Below are 14,943 nucleotides of genomic sequence, written 5' to 3' on the forward strand. Positions count from 1 at the left end.
ATCCAATGTCAATATGTTTTATTGAAAGCAGGAAAATATTTTTTTGGATTTCTTATGAGACATATTGTTTAAAAGTTTCACTTAGTAAAAAGTTAATACTTTCACAATTTTCTCAAAAAGAAATCACAATTTTTTTTCTTTTTAAATGAAAACAAAAACAAAAAATTGAAAAACAAAAAAAAAAAAAAATTCTACCTACAGTTTGTTTCCCGCACACTTATAAAAAAAAATGTCCTTCATGGACTTATTTTGGGGAGGAAACGAAAAAAATTTATTACTATTGGCTCAATTTTATTAAAGAAAACAAAAACACATATTGGCCATATGTCAAAATTTATTTTCTTTAATTTTATAAAGTACAAGTCAGTTTGTACAATTTTATTAAAGAAAACAAAAACACATATTTTTGAAATTTTTTTAATATTTTTAAAATTAAAAACAGAAACAAAAAATAAACAAGCATGCAAATTAACTTTTCTATCAACAATGATTTCAAAAGAATTTGAATCTAAGCTTTTTACCTGTTGTAGCAACCTTTCTTCTTTTTCTGCAGCCATGTCAACAAAGATAACCACTGAAAACTTATTTGCATCATTCACATCAACAAACTTGATGTGTGGAGTGTGTGGCTTCAACTCAACTTGAGCATCATCAGGTGCATTCAGATGGTTAAGCGGATCATCAGTAATCCTCATAATCTCATCTTTTGAGCAAAAATTTTCACCTAGTGTTGTTGACTCTACTACTTCATCATTAACCAAGTCAGTTGCAATAGTAGATGCTTCAGCTGCATCTTCGAATATTGTTGGCTCTTCAACTGCACTTGGTTCCTCCATTGTATTGTTCTCACAACTTTGCTCTTGAAAATGATCATTTGTACTCATATCCTCATCGATGGGTACAACTTTATATTCACATTGAGCATCATCAACATATCCATCAGTAGATATGTTTGTGTGAGAACCTTCAATTTCTTCATCAACTTCAGCAACATCCTTAATATGTCCATCAGTAGACATATTACTATGACAATCATTATATCCATCAGTAGATATATCAATGTGATGTGATTCCGCTATTGATTTTTCAGACTGACTCTGCAAGCTTTGTGTGGCGGCATTCATCATCTCTTTCTGATCTGTCTGATTCATCTTCATCATTTTAGTCATCATTTTCATCATATCTTCCAAAGTGACCTTTCTCACTGCATCATTCATTAGCTGACTCAAATATTCAGACATTTGTTCAGCTCTGATGGCCAACTTCAGAAGCACATCTTTGATTTCATGATGAAGTGTATTAAAATCTGGATTTTCAAGAAATCTCTGATGGGGTTGAGGGGTGGTATTAACAGTTACAAGTAATTCTATGAAGTTGTTCTTACTTGCATCCCTCAACATATCAGATAGTATTTGCTTATTTTCGTACCACTCTTGCTCAATATTTCTGCATCGTTGATCAACTCGCAACCTTTCATCCATGGACTCTAATTTCTCTATAACTTCGCCCATTAGTATCATAACTTCCCTGTAAGATGGTCCATTGGTTGCTTCAACTTGTTGTGGTGGTACATATTGTTGCTGAAAACTATTTGGAACATATGGTTGCTGAGGTGGACACTCAGAATATGGTTGTTGCTCATATCCCAAAAAAGATGATCTAGGATATAGATCATTAAATTGTCGTAAAGTTAACCCACTTATATCAGGTGCAGAAGTAGGTGTGACAATTTGTTGTTGATAATCATATGAATCACGTGGTTGCTGTGGATAGTAATCATAATTCACTTGAAAATCACACTGTTGATTATTTTCATATGAAAAACTATTTTGCATTTTTGAAAGAGGTTTTCTGAAAAGAAATAAGTTGAAAGCTTGTTGAGTAGACTTCCAGGAAAGAGAGGTGCGTCTCAATGGACAACTTAAGTACCTTGTCTTGCCTTAGCCAAAGTGTTTCCCAACTAGTTTCACAAATTTCCCAACAAAAATCCTCAAACAAAAATGATGATTAAAAAAATAAAATAAAATAAAGTAACTAAAAAAATAACTAAAGAAAATAAAATAAATTTTAGAAAAAAAAATTTGAGAAAAGAAAATGTTAGTGATAATCAAAAAATAAAAATAAAAATAAAAATAAAATCAAAAGAATAAAAATAAAAATAAGAACTAAAATGATAAAAATTCTAACCGTGTTCCCCGGCAACGGCGCCAAATTTGATAACGCTGTCCTTAGGCGATCAAATTAATACTACTAAACTATAGCAACTTCAGTATTGCTAAGATAGTAGTCAAGAAAATAGAAAGGGTAAAGTAACCCTAAGTCGTCTCCCAACGAACACGGAATTGATTTTTAACAAATTAGTTCTTATAAAACTATACAAATGAGTTAGTCAAATAAAATAAAAAATATAGGGGATTAATATAAACAAAGATAGAAATAAAGTTTAAAAGATAAAAAGAAATAAAAACAATAGTAAAGAAAATAGATTGATTCCATTGCCTTTTCAAAATAGATTCATCATCGGTTATCTAAAGATTATTGCTCAATCAATTATTGTTGTAGATTTGCAAATTAATCAATGTAAAGTCTCAATTAATTTGTTAGCGTTCTCACTTTTAACCAAAGTACAGTCTCAATTAAAAGTGAGAACTTTTAGATTATCCATAGTAAATTCAATCAAAGTACAGTCTCAATTAAATTTTACTATGCTTAATCATGTCTATTCTTTTATCTCCTCACCAAATAAAAAGCTTAATTAATCAAAGTAAAGTCTCGATTAATTTTCATTAGAGTAAATACCTTTAATCAAAGTAAAGTCTCAATTATTGGTAAAAACTCATTTAATCACATGAAAGTTTCTAAATAAAATCAAAGTAAAGTCTCAATTCAATTTAAAAACCCTTGAACTCATATGATCAACATGCATATAGATTTTAAATCATTACTTTTTACGTGATTCAAAGATAAAAGACATAGATGAATTAAAACCTCAACAATAATAAAAAGAACAAAGAAATTAATTCATTCTAACCTCAAAATCCATAATGAAATTACAATGGAATCAACCCAAGAAGTTTAGAACTCCATGAATGCAAAATAAAGAGAGAAGAAGAGAGAGAAAGAAATTAGGTCCCCCTAAGGGTTCCTAAATTCCGAAGTGCCGAGCTTGTTCTTTCTGCTTCTCCCTTGGTCTCTTTTTATAGGAATTGGACTAGGCTTTTATGTTGCTAAAATCTCTCAAATATCTTTTAAAATAAAGATAAAGATAAATATTTAAAAATATTTGGAGAGATATAGACTATTTGACAAATATAATTGGTTGATAATATCAATATCTAATATAATTAAATTAATTAATTAATTAAAGATATATGATAAATTATCTCCAATTAGTATTTGTATTAATTTTCCAAATCAACCTTTTGCAATCTCCTTAAATTATCTTCTAAATAATCCAATATCTTCAAGATATTTTTGTTTGTTGTAGAACTAAAAAGATTCAAGAAGATCTTGTCATATTTAAAAAGATTTGGTAGTTATTATCTTTTAATATTTTATGATATAATTAAATAAGATAATTATTTAAAAATATCAAATAAAATATCTAAAGATATATTTTCCCAAATTATCTTCTATCATAAAGATAAAGAAAACTGCAAGGTCCAATTTTTCTTTCCTCTCTTCTTGGTTTAGCCAAACTTCTTAACTTTTTCAAGCTTTTCTTGTCGTCTTCATTCAATGCTTGGCTTGGATTTTTGTGCTTTTGATAATTTCTTATTCTTGGATTTATCTTTAAGGTGTCATGAAGCTTTAATCAATTTATTTCCACCTCCATGAGCTCAACTTAGCTGCAGCTGCACTAACACACCTCAAAATATCCAAAGAACATTTATGCAACTAAAAAGCTATTTTTAACATGTTTTTGTATCTCATGCTCAATAAACCCAATTATAGGAAATCCCAATTAAATCAATCTTTAAACACACAAATTCAATTAAATACCCACAATTAAACACTGAATGAGGGCAAAAATACGCACTCATCAAGCGTTTACTGCAATAGTGATCAGTGACGGTTTTTTAGCTTGGTGCTGGCTAGTTTGGATAATATGACGGCTTTGACGTTTTCGGATCTGGGGATGTGTTGGATGCAGACTTGTTTGAAGGTGGATTGGACGACTTTCCAGACCAGGTGATAATATTGTAGGAGGGTAGGGTCTTTGATCTGGAACTCGTAATTTAGATGGCCCACGGTAAGCTTGGAATCGGTTTTGCACGTGAGTGATTTGACACCAACTTCGCAGGCGAGGGATAAGCCGGTGAGGATGACTTCATATTCGACTTGGTTGTTAGACGTCTTGAAGGCGAAGTGGAGGGATTTTTCGATGAGGATATCATTGGGGCCTTCTAGCATGATGCACGCACCTGTCCCTTTTGGGTTTAACGAACCATCAACATAAAGTGTCCATTGGTCCTCTTTAGGGGTTCGTTAGAGATCATTGACAAAGTCTAGGAGGCATTGAGCTTTGATGGGGCCGTGAGGTTCGTAGCGGATGTTGAATTCAGATAACTCAACGACCCAAGACGACATCCGCCCCACAAGGTTTGGTTTCTGCAATATCTTCTAGAGAGGGTAGTCGATTTTGACGATAATGTTATGATTTTGGAAATACGGGCATAGGCGTCGAGCTGTGTGTACTAGGGATAGGGCTAATTTATCCACCATCTGGTATCTGGTTTCGGGATCTTGCAAGGTTTGGCTAATGAAGTAAACGGGGTGTTGGGTGCCACTGACATCTTAGACCAGTGCGACGCTTACGGTGTCATCTGTGGCGGTGATGTAGATCAGTAGGGGTTGATGGATGTCCGGCTTATGGAGGATGGGTGGTGAGGTGAGGGTGGTTTTTAGTTTCTGAAAGACTTGTTCACAATCGTCATTCCACGTGAACTTGGCCAATTTTTTGAGCAGCTGAATGATGGGTTGGGTTTGTTCGGCTAGCTTGGGAAGGAAGCGGGAGATGGCAGTTAGGCGGCCTATTAGGCATTGTACTTCTTTGACACTGCTGGGGCTTCGAATTTCAATGATTGCATTGCACTTTTCGGGGTTAGCCTCTATGCTGCGTTGGGTAAGCATGAATCCGGGGAATTTACCATGGTCGACGTTGAAAACGCATTTTTCGGTTGAGGCGGAGGTTGTATCGTCTTAATGCGGAAAATACTGCAGATAGGTTCTGAGCGTGTTGGTGATGGCTTGGGGATTTGACAACCATGTCGTCGACGTATACTTTGACACATTTGCCCATTAAATGGTTGAAGACTTTATCCATCAGTTGTTGGTAGGTTGCCCCTGCATTTTTAAGACCGAATGACATGACCTTGTAGAAGTAGTTGGCGTCGTCTGTAATGAAGGCGGTTTTGTTCATGTCGGATGTGTCCATGGGAATCTGGTTATAACTGGAGTATACATCAAGAAAACTGAGAACCTTGTTACCGGCATCCCTAGGACAGGCTTTGTTAAGATCCGTGTAATCGACGCACATCCGCCACTTGCCATTAGCTTTCTTGACCAGAACCACGTTGGAGAGCCAAGTGGTGTAATGGGCTTCTTCGATAAACCCTACGTTGGGCAACTTGTCGGCCTCGGCCTTGGCCGCTAATTGTCGTTCTTCGCCAAGCTTGCATTTTTTCTAGGAGACATACGAGGCCTCCTTGTAAATGGACAACTTGTGGGATGCAACGTGAGGGTCAACTCTGGGTAAGTCAGCAACTGACCAAGCAAAGAGGTCTGTGTTGTTGATAAGGGTGGGCGTGAGGATGTCGCGCTGTTCAGGTTGTAATCTAGTGCCGAGTTTAATGGCGCATCCATTAGGGAGCTCCAAGGGGATGGTTTCTTCAACCGGCTCGAGGCGGGCATCCTAGCCCACTTTGGGGTCTAGATCATCGCCAGATAAGGCTATTTCGGAGCCGGATGGTCGTTCAATATGATTGGTTTGAAGGATGGGAAGCTGTGGGCGTAGGCTGGCCATGTAGCATTCGTGTGCGAGCCGTTGGTCGCCATGAATGGTAAGGATGTCGCCGGATGGGGATGGGAATTTCATGGCCAAATGAGGTGTGGAGACGACAGCGCCAAGAGTGTTGAGTGAAGGTCGGCCGAGGAGGACATTATAAGAGGTGGGCGCGTCGATGACAAGGAATCAGATATGAATTGCCTTGGTTTGAGCGCCATCACGAAAAATGGTATGAAGGTCAATGTAGTCGTGGATGGAAACCTTTTCCCTGGAGAATCCATATATCGACTCATCGTATGGGACCATGGCAATGTTGGGGAGTTGGAGTTTCTGGTATGTTGCCCAACAGAGGACTTTTTGGCATGTTGCCCAATAGTTTTCTATCTCAACGGTGATGACCATAGGGTCGTCTTGCTGGTAATCAAGGCCATGAAAATCGTCGTTCTTGAAGGTTATGGGGGGCATGCGACGTTTGTGATGAGAGTGGGTAATGTGGTTGATGGACTGGATATGGCAGAGGTGTCTCTTTCTGACGGATGAGGTGGATCCGCCACTAGCAAAGCCACCAGAGATGGTGTTAATAGTGTCGCGTAGGGGAGGGTCGGTAGGGGTGACATCGGTGCGAGCCGGTTGGGGGTCGTGGTTTGCCGATTGGCTTGGACGTATCATGGTTTCGGTGATAGCGGCAATATTTAGTCATGTCCACGTTGGGAGGAGTGGTCTTCTTACGTGGTGGTGGGATGAGGTCGGCCTGTAAGGCCTCGTCAAGGAGACGAGATCTAGGGACATTTAGGGGGGCATATCTGGTGAAGCGGGGTTCTCGGGGTCTCGGGTCAGGTCTGGAAGGTTGTGGAGGGGGGTTGTTATGGATGGTGTGTAGTCATTGCAGAATTTCATATGGAGAGTTTGCATTTCCTCCATGCGGACGTAGTCGACGGTGCGAAGTTCGAACTCATGCATGGAGGCGGGTGGATTGAGGTAGACGTTGTTGGCGAAGGGGTCGGGTTTAAGAGTGAGTGCCATGCGTTGAAGTATCATTTCTTGGTTGAGGTGTGGTGTACGAAGAGCAGCCTTGCTGAAACGGTCAATGAAAGCCCAGAGTGTCTCATCTTGTTCTTGTCTGATGCCAAGAAGTGAGATTGTTGTAGTTTGATGCGAGCGGCTGCCGGCGAAGTGAGTGGTGAACATGTGGGGGAGGGTGTCGAAGCAGTCAATGGAGTATGGCGGAAGGGTGGTAAACCATTCGAGGGCAGGGCCCTTAAGGGTGGTAGGAAAGGCCTTGCAGAAAACAACATCATGGGAAGTGTAGAGGGTGACGTGGGTGATGTAGACCTTAAGGTGTTCGTCTGGGTCGGTCTCACCAGTGTAGCATTCCAGTGTGAAAGGTTCCCACTGGGTAGGGAGGGGAGTGTTGGCGATGAAATCGGTAAAAGGATGACGGCGTCTAGGTTGAGTGGATGGTAGCGGGTGAGGGGGGATGAGATGGTGAACGAGAGGGGATATATGTGGTAGGGAGGGTGTGAGGGTTGTTATAGGGTGGGATATGAGTAGTATGTAGGGTGGTAGGCATGTTTTAGGGTGGGATGTGGGTGGTGGGCAGGGTGGCGACGAGGGTAGGAGCCGCAGTATTTCCTGGGAGGGTGGAATGGAAGTGTGTATGATGGGTTGAGAGGATGGGAGTTTGTTGAGTGGTGGTGAAGGTGTGCGGGGTAGGATTGTACTTGCTTTCTTCTTCAGTAGGCTGGAAAGCTGGGGACCCTAGGGCATCAGATGTTTCCTTAGCCTTTCCCTTTTGAGTGGGATCGGCCTCAATCTTGCGCCTTAGGCGTGAGTTCTCCTGTCGTAGTGCCTCTAACTCATCAACATTGCGCTTCTTCAAATCAGCAAGCTCCTGTTGCATCTTGGCTTGACCGTCTAGAATGGCGGCCAAGTCCGGGGTGATGTTAGTAGGTCCTGAGGGACCTGCTTCAGCCTGCTTGTTAACTCCTGCTCTGCTGCGGGTAGAAACCATCTTCGAAAGAATGCGGGTTGGTCCGTAAGGTATTATCTCGTGCCCCACGGTGGGCGCCAATTGTTCCTGGAGAGAACAAATAAGATATGTCAAACACAAGCGTTACCTTACTCCGATCCACAATCTCCTCAGTAGGCTTCCTCCCAACCAGTACATGTCGTCTGTGGGTATTTGGATCCGAGTGGGGTTACCTGTAGAAGAGACTCCGATGTTCAAGTAAGCAAAATATCTTAGAAAGTCAAATCTCGTAATTAGGAGAGTAATGAATGCGTACCTTTATTTTGTGGGGTCCATGCATATTTATATATTATTAATTATGTCTGGCCACGTCATGGGCTGGGCCCTTGTGAGGGTTGGCCCCTGTTTGGACTGTAGGTGGGCTTGGGCCTTAGCCTAGGTCCCTTAGTTCGATCATCGTGGGCTCTATGGGTCTTACCCGTAATGTTCTGAATTTGTCAAGTTTTTGCTTAGTTTCCTAACCCTGTGTTTGGATAGAGCATTTCAACAATGCTTAGAAATTGAAATGCTTTGTATTTGAATTGTTTGTAATTAAATCCCATTCATTTTTTAAATAACTTGTTTGGATAATGAAATTAAAATACCTTATGATGAGTGCGTATTTTGCCCTCATTCAGTGTTTAATTGTGGGTATTTAATTGAATTTGTGTGTTTAAGGATTGATTTAATTGGGATTTTCTATAATTGGGTTTATTGAGCATGAGATACAAAAACATGTTAAAAATAGCTTTTTAGTTGCATAAATGTTCTTTGGATATTTTGAGGTGTGTTAGTGCAGCTGCAGCTAAGTTGAGCTCATGGAGGTGGAAATAAATTGATTAAAGCTTCATGACACCTTAAAGATAAATCCAAGAATAAGAAATTATCAAAAGCACAAAAATCCAAGCCAAGCATTGAATGAAGACGACAAGAAAAGCTTGAAAAAGTTAAGAAGTTTGGCTAAACCAAGAAGAGAGGAAAGAAAAATTGGACCTTGCAGTTTTCTTTATCTTTATGATAGAAGATAATTTGGGAAAATATATCTTTAGATATTTTATTTGATATTTTTAAATAATTATCTTATTTAATTATATCATAAAATATTAAAAGATAATAACTACCAAATCTTTTTAAATATGACAAGATCTTCTTGAATCTTTTTAGTTCTACAACAAACAAAAATATCTTGAAGATATTGGATTATTTAGAAGATAATTTAAGGAGATTGCAAAAGGTTGATTTGGAAAATTAATACAAATACTAATTGGAGATAATTTATCATATATCTTTAATTAATGGGAGAAGCAGAAAGAACAAGCTCGAGACTTCGGAGTTTTGGAACCCTTAGGGGTGCCTAATTTCGTTTCCTTTCTCTCTCTTTTCTTCTCTCTATTCTTCTTTTTATTTTGTATTCCATGGATTGCTAAACTTCTTGGGTTGATTCCATTGTAATTTCATTATGGATTCTGAGGTTAGAATGAAATAATTTCTTTGTTCTTTTTATTATTGTTGAGGTTTTCATTCATCTATGTCTTTTATCTTTGAATCACGTAAAAAGTAATGATTTTAAATCTATATGCATGTTGATCATATGAGTTCAAGGGTTTTTAAATTTAATTGAGACTTTACTTTGATTTTATTTAGAAACTTTCATGTGATTGAATGAGTTTTTACCAATAATTGAGACTTTACTTTGATTAAAGGTATTTACTCTAAATAAAATTAATTGAGACTTTACTTTGATTAATTAAGCTTTTTATTTGGTGAGGAGATAAAAGACTAGACATGATTAGGCATAGTAAATTTGATTGAGACTGTACTTTGATTGAATTTACTATGGATAATCTAAAAGTTCTCACTTTTAATTAAGACTGTACTTTGGTTAAAAGTGAGAACGCCAACAAATTAATTGAGACTTTACATTGATTAATTTGCAAATCTACAACAATAATTAACTGAGCAATAATCTTTAGATAACCGATGATGAATCTATTTTGAAAAAGCAATGGAATCAATCTATTTTCTTTACTATTGTTTTTATTTCTTTTTATCATTTAAATTTTATTTCTATCTTTGTTTATCTTAATCCCCTATATTTTTTTATTTTATTTGACTAACTCATTTGTATAGTTTTATAAGAACTAATTTGTTAAAAATCAATTCCGTGTTCGTTGGGAGACGACTTTGGGTTACTTTACCCTTACTATTTTGTTGACTACTTTCTTAACAATACTGAAGTTGTTATAGATAAGTAGTATTAATTTGATCGCGTCAACGACATCGTTATCAAACAGGATAAGCTAACCACAAACAATGATATATAAAAGGAATTTAGCGAAAATAAGGAATTATAAGTAATACTAAACATCACATCCAACAAAGTAGAATACTCCAACATTACAAATACAATCAGGCTCTAGTTTTCCTGTCACATGTTCCCTACCACAAGATTCGGTTTCCTGAAACCCGATGGTTTGAGTCGTCTTGCCCTCGCGACACTGGACTTGTCTCCCCTACTCCTTTAGGACGTACGAGTAACAACTTCGGTGAACATTATACTCAATAACGAGCCAGAAATAAGGTGAAACATTTTTCCCCTCTCCATTGTCTCGCACAAGCGAGAGAGTGCAACACTTTAACCTATCATCTTCCACTGTCTCACACGAGCAAAGAGAACCCATTTCCAGTTCCTCACATAGGCAAAATAGTCATCGTTGGGTTTCTTGGTACGACGGAAAACGTCACACCACTCATACATTCCAAGACCACTCTCACAGACTGACACAAAGACTACTAGGCTAATGTGAAAGTAACAAAAAATTAGTAGCATGAAACAATAATACCCCTTTTGTCCATACCTGTTCAAATGCCCAACAAAATAAAGCACCATGCACCTTATGTAAAATAAAAAACAACGCCTATGCTGTAAATTACCACACAAATCGTGATTGCTCCAAACAAGGGATAAGACGTGATTGCTCCAATTAAAGCTTAGTGCAAGAGCAGGAAAATATGCCAAAAAGTTGCCACAAAGGCTATGGTACGATCCCATCAAGGTTAAAAAGTATGAACAAGCTATGCATATATGAATCTGCACCCCTAAGAGCTTTAAAGAAGGAAACTACATTCATAGGTGGCCCATGGTCTTCTACCGACCAACTACACATGTGGTATGAAATAAGAAGTAGACAAACACTACTTCTAAACGAAGCAAACTACAACATGTGACCCTAGAGAGTTTTCGCCCTCGGCCCCACCTTATTTTATTACCTTCCTTTGCAATCCACAACCCTTGACACAATGGCTGCAAGGAAAAGGAAAAGAAATGCAATGCTACCTCCCCTCGAAGTACCCCATCCCATCCAAGAGTTTAAGGTTTCTAATGCCTTAAGTTAAGGCTGGTATGTAAAACATGTGGTTGCACGATCAACACCATGAAACCAAGAAACCATTATCTCAACAATGCCTACAAGCATTCTAAACACTAATAGAAGCTAGAGAAATTTACACATGTTGCACCACCAACAAGAACGAAAAGAAACCAGAACAAAAATGCAGATCTAGGGTTCTTCTATATGGCGAAAAAAAAATCACATGGGAAAGGGTAATATTAGGAACATAACATGATCAAGAAGGAGTTGGACAACATCTACATGCACTTCCCTATTATGCTGGGTGCACAGCTATTAAAATCTTCACGGTTTGGTTATTCCATGTAAGGACTTAATGCTCATAAAGAAGAAGAGATACTCCTCCATGGTATACCCAATGACGAGAGGCTATGCTTGAAGAAAAAAAAATACAAAGCAATTAAAACAAAGAAACCTATTGAAGAGGAAAAAAACATACACAAACACACACATCCAGCAGAAACACACAAAGGTTCAGCTTCCCCTACCTCGTGTAGAAGTTCCTCCAACCTACAGTTTCCCTTGCAACCTTGCACGCATCCTTTCAACTTCTTCCTCGCCATTTTTCATCTTTTCTACTCAAAATCCTAACATTTTAACCTAGACTATTTTCATTCCCTCCTTTTGTTTCCTAGGCATTTAGTTAAGATTTTGTAGATTTAAAAATAAACTTGGTTAGTCATTTTTTTATTTCTCTATAAACTGTAATATGTGGCAGCAATGAAAAGTGAAAGAAAACAAAAGAGAAGAAACAAAAGGATTGCTACAACAAGCATAAATGGGCAATAAAGAGAGAAAGAAATAAAAGCAAAAAGAACCACTATAACGACATGTGACTAAGTTTAAGAAAAAGGAAAAGAGAGAAAAAAAAACAATTAAAATCCAACCTTTCTTAGGACCAACCACGGTTTAAACCCAATTCCCTAGCACATACCAGCGCATACACAACTACTATGCCATATGCTATCTCATGATAATATGCGCACCACGAATTTAAAAACACATGTATTCCACATGCCATAACTAAATAAATAAAACAACAACTTAAATCACTCAATTAAATATTCCATGTGTCTCAAAATATTGGGCCACGTCACCACTACACCAACAAGAGTTCTTATTAAATCATCAACCACTTTATAACTTCACCCGGATACTCTAAGTGTTTCCTAGGTCTTACAACGTGTTTGCCTCTATTATGTGGTATCATACCATCACGGTGCGATGGGCCTAGGGTGTGCCAAAGGTTGTCAACAGGTCAATGAATCCTCTAACGCGGACCCATTTTCCAAAAAAATTAAGTAAGGGCTCCAAATAAAGTTGAATCAAATTAGTGGAGATGTCCAACTTTTTGAATGCATGCTAGAACAGAATGTTGCTTGAGCACCCTTGGTCAATGAGGATCTTGTAAACTCGCTAGTTGGCTATGGTTGTGGTGACGACCACAAGGTCGTCTTGGTATGGATCGTCTATGCAAAAATGCTCATCGAAGTAGGTTATGGTAGGCAAACGTCGTGGTGGAAACTAATTGACTGAGTTGATACTCCTCTAGTATCTTTTTTGTGTTGTGCGGGAGCTTCCTGCTCCAGCGAATCCTCTAGCGATGGTATGGACATTTCCCCTTGCCTAAACCGAGTTAGGTTGGGGTTGAACGATCTGACTGCAAATGACCTCGTTTGGACGTGATGACCCCCTTGCCCGAACTCGTCTCTGTTTTGACGAAGAATCCCCACATTGACTAGGTATAGGTATGGGTATGGGAAATCCCCGACTTTTTCAATTGGGTATGAGGATGGGTATGGGGATGTACATATCCTCGCCATAATATCCGTCTTCGTTTAAATTATTAAAATATTCACAATTAATTAAGTAATATATATATATATATATATATACTTACTGTTATTTATTTCTTCTAATTATTTGGTTTGTCATGAAACTCATTCTCATCTCCATTATATTTTTCATCTTATCATAACCTTTATGTAATTATGTTAAAAAGATGTATGTCAATTAAAAAAAATTTATGTCTCACATTTGAATATTTCTATTTTTTTAATATTTTTATTTATTGTATATTTTTCTTTCACATGAGAATGTTTAATATTCTCAATTTAAATATTTAATAGCACAAATCTTTCGTTTACTAGGTAACATAAAAAAAATTATTTTACTTATTATTATTAGTTTTTGTTTCATTTGAAGAACTCTTTTATTTCGCTAAAACAATTTTGTTATTACTCAACCATTGAGTATATATATATATATATATATATATATATATGTTGATATTTAAAAAGTTTTTTTAGATTTTTAAGATATTTTTCATCTTATCACACCCTTAATTATACATATGTTTTCCTTTATGCGATTTCCTTTAATAGTCTCTCAAATTGTTTCTAAACATTTGTTAATTTTTTAATATTTTTATTTGTTGTTTATTTTCATTATGTAGAATACTATTTCAATATATTTTATCTAATTATTTTTTATTTTCCTACTCATTATCAATCATATTATAATTTTTTCACTATAATTGTATAAATAACTTTTATTTACTGCAATATAAAAATTTAATGTAATTGTCATGAATAATTTTTTATCACCATCCAACATAATTGAAGTTCAAAAGATACAAGATTTATGTAAAAATTTTATTATTATAATTATTGTTTATTCTTTGTATCATTTTGATCCAGTGATGTATTATAACTTTTATTAGCATATAAAAAAAAGATTCATTAGAATTTAAAAGATTGAAGTAAACAAACATTTAAAATATATTTTAATTTGAATATTTGTTTTCCTTTTATATTTTAAAAAAAATATTTTTAAATTTTATCAACTAGGTTTCATTAATGTTTGTAAATTTAATAAATGTTTAGGTTCTCATGAAATTTTATTTGGTATTATAATCTAAAATGTAAACAATTATAATTTATTTTAAACTTTTATTATGATTATTATTTGTTCTTTGTATCATTTTGATCAAATGATGTATTATAACTTTTATTAGTGTATAAAAAAGAGATTCATTAGAATGTAAAAGATTGAAGTAAACAAACATTTAAAATATATTTTAATTTGAATATTTGTTTTCCTTTTATATTTTTAAAAAAAATATTTTTAAATTTTAACAACTATGTTTCATTAATATTTGCAAATTTAATAAATATTTGGTTCTCATGAAATTTTATTTTGTATTATAATCTAAAATATAAACAATTAGAATTTATTTTAAAGTATTTGATATCGAAGAAACAAACAATTATCCTTCTAATATTGAATATTTTATAATATTATGTTTCCTTTACATAATTTTTTATTATTTTATAAAAATAAATTAAAATTAATATTGAAGTAATAAGAAAACATCTATAGATATATGTATGAGATTATACTCGTTACTCGGTGGAGATGAGGATGAGACAAAAGTTTGATACCTGTTGAGTTTGGGTATGAGGATGTGGATGAATTTTTTCCATAGGAATGAATATGGAATAGCGAAATTCGTTCCC

The sequence above is a fragment of the Vigna unguiculata genome, chromosome 6, assembly GCF_004118075.2.
Source record: "Vigna unguiculata cultivar IT97K-499-35 chromosome 6, ASM411807v1, whole genome shotgun sequence".
Lineage (NCBI taxonomy): Eukaryota > Viridiplantae > Streptophyta > Magnoliopsida > Fabales > Fabaceae > Vigna > Vigna unguiculata.